The sequence below is a fragment of the Macrobrachium nipponense genome, chromosome 46 (assembly GCF_015104395.2).
Source record: "Macrobrachium nipponense isolate FS-2020 chromosome 46, ASM1510439v2, whole genome shotgun sequence".
In the NCBI taxonomy this organism is placed as follows: domain Eukaryota; kingdom Metazoa; phylum Arthropoda; class Malacostraca; order Decapoda; family Palaemonidae; genus Macrobrachium; species Macrobrachium nipponense.
Genome location: NC_061106.1, coordinates 43658936 through 43668244, shown reverse-complemented (window position 1 = coordinate 43668244; position 9309 = coordinate 43658936). Strand labels below are relative to the sequence as shown.

At 35.3% G+C, this 9309-nt stretch overlaps 1 long non-coding RNA gene and 4 other non-coding genes across 5 annotated transcripts in view; 3 read left to right on the top strand and 2 right to left on the bottom strand.

Moving 5' to 3' along the window:
• The window catches only part of LOC135214993 (uncharacterized), a 266054-nt gene that overhangs the window by 90961 nt on the left and 165784 nt on the right, over nt 1-9309 (bottom strand). The gene's annotated exons all lie outside the window — the stretch shown is intronic.
• Nucleotides 320-391, bottom strand: Trnag-ucc (transfer RNA glycine (anticodon UCC)). Its single transcript has one exon. It is a non-coding gene; the product is annotated as a tRNA-Gly (tRNA).
• Trnav-uac (transfer RNA valine (anticodon UAC)) lies at nt 1364-1435 on the top strand. The gene has a single exon. It is a non-coding gene; the product is annotated as a tRNA-Val (tRNA).
• Trnag-ucc (transfer RNA glycine (anticodon UCC)) lies at nt 2791-2862 on the top strand. Its single transcript has one exon. It is a non-coding gene; the product is annotated as a tRNA-Gly (tRNA).
• On the top strand, nt 4076-4147 carry Trnag-ucc (transfer RNA glycine (anticodon UCC)). The gene has a single exon. It is a non-coding gene; the product is annotated as a tRNA-Gly (tRNA).

Below are 9309 nucleotides of genomic sequence, written 5' to 3'. Positions count from 1 at the left end.
AAAGCGAATACTGATCATGTCCAATGAACTTTGAAAATGTGTCATGCGCAAGGGTTGGCATAATACTCAGGGATGAAACATGCTTCACATGTTGTTGTTGTTTTGAAGATTAAGTTGGCGTTATGCCAGAACGGGCTTTTGCTCATCGAGCAACCCGTAGGGAAACCTTCACAATATTTGGTTTTCAATGCCTAAATCTAATGACACCTGGATAGATTACTGCTGACTTTGCTATGACAACCTTTTGTTGTCATGTGCTCTAACATTCCTGTTTAGCAAAACCCCTTTCTATCTGCACCTGGTACATTAATGGATAATTTGCGATGGCCGGGAATCGAACCCGGGTCAACTGCTTGGAAGGCAGCTATGCTAACCACTATACCACCATCGCTTGGTCATCATGACTTAAACCTTTTAAGACATTCAAGTGTGAAGGAAGATTTTCTGACATTCAGAGTTGCAATTTATGGAGATGGAAGGTAGCATGGAAAGGTTGGCATCAAAATTAAAAGACGTCATCACATTGAAAATGTTATTCAGAGAATACAATCAAGAGAATTTTTCAAGAATAGTCTGATTTCACCAAATATTCTTAGGATTACAGCAGAGTATCATCTTATTAGAATGGTAAATGGTTAGGAATCATTCATTCTAACATTAACCTCTTTTTCTCTAATCCTTATTTTCCTTATGATTACTTTGAATTGATGGTTTATGATGATGACCAACACTTTCCCTTTAAAAAAAGCAGTTGTGCCTTAAATTATGCAGTTGCCAATTAAACTTTTAGATGTGCCTCAAACGATAAATGGAAAATAATTTAATTTTCATGTAAACGTTTTTTGCAGCGGACTTTGTATAGTCTTCCTAAGTCACATCCTTCAGTGTCTAGGATTCTTTCCTCACACTTACATGTCTTAAAAGACTTATCAACACCATTCAACTAAGTGATGGTGGTATAGTGGTTAGCATAGCTGCCTTCCAAGCAGTTGACCCGGGTTCGATTCCCGGCCATTGCATAACTCCCGTTTAAATACCAGTTGCAAGTAGAATGACTCAACACTTGTTCACGTAAAAACAATTGGCAAGGATATACTCTGTGAACGTTCCCACAATAAACAATACAAATCTAACACATGCCATAAACTTGAGCAGCTTAACTCTGCAGCTGAAGCATGTTTCATCATCTGAGTATTATGTCTGCTTCTCTCTCTCTCTCTCTCTCTCTCTCCCTCTATTAGGGCATGAATATCAAGGGACGCTTGGTTACATGACTCACTTCCCTAAGTAGCAACCTTTAATGTCATAAAATCTCTTTTCACACTTGAATGTCTTAAAAGGTTTGATAACATTATCTGACCATGCGATGGTGGTATAGTGGTTAGCATAGCTTCCTTACAAGCAGTTGACCTGGGTTCAATTCCCGGCCATCGCAAACTCCTGTTTAAATACCAGTTGCAAGTAGAATGACTCGACACTTGTTCACGTTAAAACAATTGGCAAGGATTTACTCTGTGAACGTTTCCACAATAAACAATACTAATTTAATACATGCAATAAACTTGAGCAGCTTAACTCTGTAGTGTGAAGCATGTTTCATCATCTGAGTATTATGTCTGCCCCTGCTACTTATAGGCTTTCAAAACTCGTGTGACATTGATCTTTAATTGTTATTCTTGGCAAACTGTGTTCACTGTAGCGTTGATATTATTTTGATTTTGGTTCCACCCTGTGCTGCTTTCGCTATCCACTACCTTCAAATTTGATGACCTGTGACAGCTCTCTCTCTCTCTCTCTCTCTCTCTCTCTCTCTCTCTCTCTCAGGGCATGAATATCAAGGGACGCTTGGTTACATGACTCCAGATTAGTTAGAGGTGACTGGTATATGATGAACCTTTTTGATTTTTCATCATTTCGTTTAATAAAAACCTTTTAATGTTTTAAGTGTAGAAAAGGAGAGAAAGGTAGACCAAAAAGAAAGTGATTTTTAAGGGATAAGCAAAAAAATATTATAATGTATATTAGATCTCATGGGAAAATACTGAAAGAAAGAAACCTATGCATGATGGTATGGATACTGCATTTTATGCATGATTACAACTTTCCTTACAACTTTCCATTTGTAACATTAGCAGTTATGGTATGTCTGTAGCTGTGAAATTAGTTATTAACAACGTGATTTGAGTGTGTACCTGGAATTTAATCTAGAAACAATACGATGGCAGGGTATCGAACCTTGGTCAACTGCTTGGAAGGCAGCTATGCTAACCACTATACCACCAGCAATTAATTACATATTACTATCATAAAACTTTTTAAACTATTGAATTGTTAATAAGGATTGTATGACAAAGTTTGCAACTCGGAAGAGCGAGGGTATCAGAATTAAAAGTAAATGTTAATGCTTTAAAAAATGTTTTATCAGAGATTACGTCATCAAGATAAATATTCAGTCGTATTTCCTTTTATGGTTGTGAGATAGCAGGAAGACAGGAATTGTTTGTTGTCATTTAGGTGAACAATCTCACTCTAGTATGTTTATGAATGCTTTTAATTAATAAAATATGATGGTGATCAACACAATCTTCGATAAAAAGCAGTTTTGACTTAATTCTTGAGATATATCTCAAAAGATTATTCTAGGAACAAAGAGGGAAAATAATTTACATTCTACATAAACCTACGTTTTTATGCTATTGAGATCTCCACAAATTACACCTTAGAAGAATGTTTTAAAAATTTTCTTCACTCTAGAATGTCTTAAAAGGGTTTTTAATGTCACTTTATCAAGCGATGGTGGTATAGTGGTTAGCATAGCTGCCTTCCAAGCAGTTGACCCGGGTTCGATTCCCGGCCATCGCAAACTTTCTGTTTAAATACCAGGTGCAAACAGGAAGATGTTTTGTTCAACATGTGTGCTAGCCAAAGTATGTCCATGTTAAACAGTTGTCCAGAGAGAAACACTCTTATGGCTTCCTTAACAAAGGTAACGGTAATCTCTCCAGTGTCCACCATGATTGTTGATTGAAAGCAATTACCGTGAAGCGTATATCATGCTCATGGGTATTCCGCTAATCCTTGCTTATGAAACACCTATTAAATTTGAATAACAGTAATTACCTTTCGTTATTCTGGGGAAACAACACTTCCAGTTGCATTAAGATTTGCATTGATTCTCATTCAAGCCTGTTCTGCCTTTTCTGTCCATGCCATGTCTCAGATTTGAAGAGCCATACCTGAGAAGGCGCAGTCAATCCTTAGAGTATATAGTTCATTCACCTTTTGCAGAATTCAGATGTCAGTGATTATTATTTCATGTAAATATTTCCGGTAGCATTGAGATGTATTTTGTTTCTAGATATACCCTGCGTCTCTCTCTCTCTCTCTCTCTCTCTCTCTCTCTCTCTGCCTGCTTGTCACACACACACACACACACACACACACACACACACACACACACCTCTTAAGGTATGAAAGTGATAGATAACGGTGGAATACATAACTGTTGATTATCTTGGGAAAGAATTGATTGTGACTAACTTTTTACATTTCAAAATCCGGTCTTTCATAGTGAATTGTGGTATCTCGAATATAACTTAAAGAAATTATTTCTTTTATTAAATATCTGTCCCTATTTAATTCATATGAAAAAATATTTTAAGATACGAGTTTAGACAGGAGCAGGTGGAGGTATAGGTGAAAGTAACTGTAAGTGGAGGATTTTAATATATATATATATATATATATATATATATATATATATATATATATATATATATATATATATATATATAGAGAGAGAGAGAGAGAGAGAGAGAGAGAGAGAGAGAGAGAGAGAGAGTGTCAATGACTAATGATGACGACCCCACATTTTCCTAATGACTAAAAGAAGCTTTCAATATTTGTAGATATTTCTCAAATGATGCATAAGAAACAGGAACGACAAATCATTTACATTCTATATTAACCTATTTTCAGTTGAAACTGCAATATTCCAAAGTTATACCCTTTGATACTTCAGTGTCTGCCTTTATAGTTAAACGTTTTAAAAGGTTAGTCAGCATTCCTTAACCAAGCGATGGTGGTATAGTGGTTAGCATAGCTGCCTTCCAAGCAGTTGACCCGGGTTCGATTCCCGGCCATCGCAGGATTCCCGTTTAAATATCCTATGTAAATTCTGATGGGTTAAAGGTAATGGCATAATTACAAAAAGCAAGGATTAGCGTAACACCCAAAAGGATGATACACGCTTCACAGTAATTGCTTTCAACAAAGAAACATGATGGACACTGGAGAGATTACTGTTACCTTTCTTAAGGAAGCCATACCATAAGAGTGTTTTTCTCTAGACAACTGTTTAACATGGACATACTTTGGCTAGCACACCTGTTGAACAAAATCCCTACCTCTTTGCACCTGGTATTTAAGTAGAAAGTTTGCGATGGCCGGGAATCGAGTTGGATATCCTGAACTGATGACTTAAGATGATGGCCCACCTATATATATATACAATATATATAATTATACATACACACACACACACACATATATATTTATATAAGGTGGGCCATCATCTTAAGTCATCAATTCGAAATATCACAAGGAAAGTTGGGATAAGAAAGAAAGGGGCAATTCTTAAACTAAATGACACACAACCATTTATCATTCCTAAAAGTTGACTGAAATTTTGGTCATATCTGTTATCTTAGACGATATGGTTAAATCATGCTATCTTAGAAAATTTCTCTTCATTCTGTTGCCTTTAATAATATATTTTGTACTACATGACTACATCTTCTTTTATGTTTCATGCCTTGTTCCCTTTTGCTGTCATCATATCTCCCAAACTTGCCCACCTTAAATGTCATAAATCTTTCCTCACACTTGGTTTTTTTAAAAGTTATATTAACTAGAATTGATCAGGTGATGGTGGTATAGTGGTTAGCATAGCTGCCTTCCAAGCAGTTGACCCAGGTTCGATTCCCGGCCATCGCAAATCTCCCGTTTAATTACCAGTTGCGTGTAGAATGACTCGACACTTGTTCACACTAAAAAGTTGTAAAGGATTTGCTCTGCGAACCTTTCCAGAATAAGCAATACTAATCTAACAGATGTCATAAAATTGAGCATCTTAACTCTGTAGGGCAAAGCATGTTTCATCTTCTGATATATATATCTGAAAAAATGAAGAGTAATTAATTTACATTTTAAAAATCTCTTTTGCAGAAGAGACTGAAATACTCCTAACTTTTGCAATTGAGACTGGAATACTCCTAAGTCTTACACCTAAATACCTCAAGGTTTTCTTTGCAGCTGAATTTATTAAACGGTTTGTAAACATAATATCTTAACCCTTAAACGCCGAATGGACGTATTAAACATAGAGTCAAAATGTCCCCTGTATGCCGAATGGACGTACCATACGTCGACTCAAAAAAGTTTTTTTAAAAATTCGCGGAAAAATACTTATAGGCCTACCAGCCGAAAACTTTTGAATCACGCGCCTTGGGGGATGCTGGGAGTTCACGGATCAAGGCGTTGTTTTGTTTACAATCGTTACGCAGGCGCGCAAGCGCGAATTTCTTTCTTATCGCACTAAAAAGTATCAGTGACACATCTCAAAAATTATTTCGTCACTTTGACATAATTTTTGCACCGTTTTCAATTATCCGTTACATGAAGTATTATATATGAAAATGTGCGAAATTTCATTTAAAATGCAACAAAAAAATACTCATGATTGTAGCTTTTATCAGTTTTGAGATATTTTCATATAAATAACGATAAGTGCCAAAATTTCAACCTTCGGTCAACTTTGACTCTACCGAAATGGTAAAAAAACGCAATTGTAAGCTAAAACGCTTATATTGTAGTAATATTCAACGATTTACCTTAATTTTTCAACAAATTGGAAGTCTCTAGCACAATATTTCAATTTATGGTGAATTTATGAAAAAGCTTTTTCCTTACGTCCGCGCGGTAACTCTTCCGAAAAAATCATACATGCGATTGTGGTAATGTTTGCACCATTTTAAAATTAGCCGTTACATAAAGTTTTATATATGGAAATGTGCGCAATTTCATGCACAATACAATTAAAAACAACCCATGGTTGTAGCTTTTATCAGTTTTGAAATATTTTCATATAAAAAATGATAAGTGACAAATTTTCAACCTTCGGTCAATTTTGACTACCGAAATGGTCCAAAACGCAATTGTAAGCTAAAACTCTTATATTTTAGTAATATTCAATCATTTACCTTAATTTTGTAACAAATTGGAAGTCTCTAGCACAATATTTCGATTTATGGTGAATTTATGAAAAAAATAACATTTTCCTTACATCCGCGCGGTAACTCTTCCGAAAAAATCATACGTGCGATTGTGGTAATGTTTGCACCATTTTAAATTAGCCGTTACATAAAGTTTTATATATGAAAATGTGCGCAATTTCATGTAAATACAACGAAAAATAATTGAAGGTTGTAGCTTTTCTCATTTTCGAAATATTTGCATATAAATCACGATAAATAGAAAAAAAACCATGTTCGGTCAACTTTGACTCTACCGAAATGGTCGAAAAACGCCATTGTAAGCTAAAACTCTCATATTATAGTAATATTCAATCATTTACATTCATTTTGCAACAAATTGGAAGTCTCTAGCACAATATTTCGATTTATGGTGAATTTATGAAAAAAACTTTCCTTCCCTCCGTGCGCGGATTCTCCGCCATAAATCTCCGAATTGCGTACATCGCATTCTCGGAAAATTTGCTCCGTTTCATATTAGGCATTTCATAGAGTTTTATATATGAAAATGTGCGCAATTTCATGTAGAATAAAAGGAAAAATATTTGAAGGTTGTAGCTTTTCTAATTTCCGAAATAATTGCATATGAAAAAAATGTATTAAAAAATTTCGACATTTGGTCAACTTTAACTCGTCCGAAATGGTCGAAAACTGCAATTGTAAGCTAAAACTCTTACAGTATCGTAATATTCCATCATTTAACTTCATCTTGAAACAAATTCGAAGTCTCTATAACAATATTTAGATTTATGGTGAATTTAAAAAAAAATATTATTTTACGTCCGCGCGTTAAGAATTCATGCATCATTTTGTGATAATATTTTCTCTGTGTTGCTTTTATCGTTTTACAATGTGTTATATACCAAAAGGATTGCAATTTAGTTTACATTACAACGAAAAAAAAGTAACATGTTACCTTTAACCGTTTTGCGCACAGCGCGATTTGAATACAATTATATATGAAATTTCGTTGTTGTGCTATCATATATCGCATTATTTATATATGATAATGATAATTTTTATCATTTCTGATGGTTGCATACTAAACTTCAGGCAATGAAAAAAAAGGAGCCAATAATGAACTCTTAATCTTCAAAACTAAGCGTGCTGTGATTTTTTGAAAAAATTATTTTTTCCGCTTCCGCGCTCACTCCAAACCGGCCCCGGCATTCGGGAGAGGTTTTGATTTTTACCGCTTCAGTGTTTAAGGGTTAACCAAGCAATGGTGATAGCGGTTAGCATAACTTACTTCAAAGCAGCTGACCAGGATTCCATTTCAGCTATTGAAAATTTCCATTTAAGACCATATACAAAAAGAATGGGAGTTTTGCTCAATGGGGATGTAGATCAAAGGATATTTCAATGTCATTTCTGAACGAAACGAAAATAATTATGTTAAACTTCAGTTGATCTACCCACTTGTTGATTATTAATGGATACAGAAGGAAAATACCCTTTTATTGCACTATGGAGGTTGTGTTGATACATGACTTGAACATTCCAGTTGCAACATTGACTACTTATAATGTTCTTGTAATTATGCCTTTACTTTTAGCCCATCAGAATTTACATAGGATATCTAAACGGGAATCCTGCGATGGCAGGGAATCAACCCGGGTCAACTGCTTGGAAGGCAGCTATGCTAACCACTATACCACCATCGCTTAGTTATGGATTGCTCACAAATCTTTTAAAACATTCATCTATAAAGGCAGACACTGAAGTATCAAAGGGTATATCTTTGGAATATTGCAGGTTCAACTGAAAAGAGGTTAATATAAAATGTAAATGATTTGTCGTTCCGGTTTCTTATACATCATTTGAGAAATATCTACAAATATTGAAAGCTTCTTCTGTCATTGGGAAGATGTGGGGTCGTCATCATTAGCACTCTCTCTCTCTCTCTCTCTCTCTCTCTCTCTCTCTCTCTCTCTCTCGCATCTCTCTCTCTCTCTATATATATATATATATATATATATATATATATATATATATATAGTTATATAATATATATATTAAATCCCCCAATTACAGTTACTTTCACCTATACCTCCACCTGCTCCTGTCTAAACTCTTATCTTAAAAATTTTTTCATATGAAGTGAATAGGGACAGATATTCACTAAAAGAAATAAAATTTTTAAGTTATATGACTGTGCTTTTTCCGAGATACCACAATTCACAATGAAAGACCGGATTTGGATGTAAAAAGCTAGTCACAATCAATTCTTTCCCGAGAAAATCAAGTCATGTATCCAAGCGTTATCTATTAAGACACGTGTGTGTGTGTGTGTGTGTGTGTGTGTGTGTGTGTGTGTGTGTGTGTGTGTGTGTGTGTGTGTGTGTGTGTGTGGCAAGCAGGCGCAGAGAGAGAGAGAGAGAGAGAGAGAGAGAGAGAGAGAGACGCAGTGTAAACCTAGAAACAAATTGCATCTCAATGCTAACGGAAATCTTTACATGAAATAATAACCACTGAAATTTGAATTCTGCAAATTGTGAATGAACTATACTCTAAGGATAGACTGTGCTTTCTCGGCTCTTCAAATCTGAGACATGGCATGGATAGAAAAGGCATGAAAGGCTTGAATGAGAATCAATGTAAATCTTAATGCAACTGGAAGTGTTGTTTCCTCAAAATAACGAAAATTATTACTGTTATTCAAGTTTAATAGATGTTTCATAAGCAAGGATTGGCATAATACTCAAGAAGGTGAAGCACACTTCACAGTAATTGCTTTTAATAAACAAACATGATGGACACTGGAGAGATTACTTTTACCTTTGTTAAGGAAGCCATAAGAGTGTCTTTCTCTAGACAACTGTTTAACATGGACATACTTTGGCTAGCACACCTGTTGAACAAAACCTCTACCTCTTGGCACCTGGTATTTAAGTAGAAAGTTTGCGATGGCCGGGAATCAAACCCGGGTCAACTGCTTGGAAGGCAGCTATGCTAACCACTATACCACCATCGCCTGTCTCACCAATGTTAATAAACC